This window comes from Nicotiana attenuata, unplaced genomic scaffold (genome assembly GCF_001879085.1).
Source record: "Nicotiana attenuata strain UT unplaced genomic scaffold, NIATTr2, whole genome shotgun sequence".
NCBI classification, from domain to species: domain Eukaryota; kingdom Viridiplantae; phylum Streptophyta; class Magnoliopsida; order Solanales; family Solanaceae; genus Nicotiana; species Nicotiana attenuata.
The window spans coordinates 75680-76405 of NW_017671043.1; positions in this window are offsets into that span (position 1 = coordinate 75680).

Consider the following 726-nt stretch of genomic DNA (forward strand, 5'->3'; position numbering starts at 1 on the left):
TCCCTCTTTATATACTAGAGGAGTCCTAATTGAGGTACAATTCTAATTACAACAGTAAATCTCATGATTGATACAAATAACCGCCCTTGATTTGATCCGTTCCGAGATTTCCGCCGTGATCTCCGACTAGGGATGCTTATCGGGCGGATTGGACGGTTATTTACTCTTAACGATTTGGCTTATCGGTTATCGGCTTTTAAATGTATTAATCCGCTTGCCACGCGATAAGATATCGGGCGGATTGGTATCGGTTTAGCTCTTATCGAGCGGTTATCGGGTGGTTTATCGGCCTAATTCAATCTATATTGCGTGCATTAATTGTTTGTTGACTGGTGACTCAAAATAGAAAATTGAGAAAAGAAAAAGGAGAAATTACAGTAGCAGCTTTCCAATTTTAAGTATTGAAATAGCCGTCAATATGAATTCTCCAAACTCTCAGTTCAGGATAATTCAGTTACTCTATCATCATCTTGATTACACCTCACAATCACATAAAATATATACGCCTTTTTCTTTTAACTTTCATCACTAATATTCTTCGAGAAAGAAGTTAAGACGCTGTACTAGTGAATAAGCATTAGAATACTGACATCAGCAACAACGAATTAACAATACGAGATCTCTCTCTCTCCTCTCTCTCTCTCTCTCTCTCTCTCTCTCTCTCTCCACACACACACACACACACACACACACACACACACACACACATATATATATATATATATA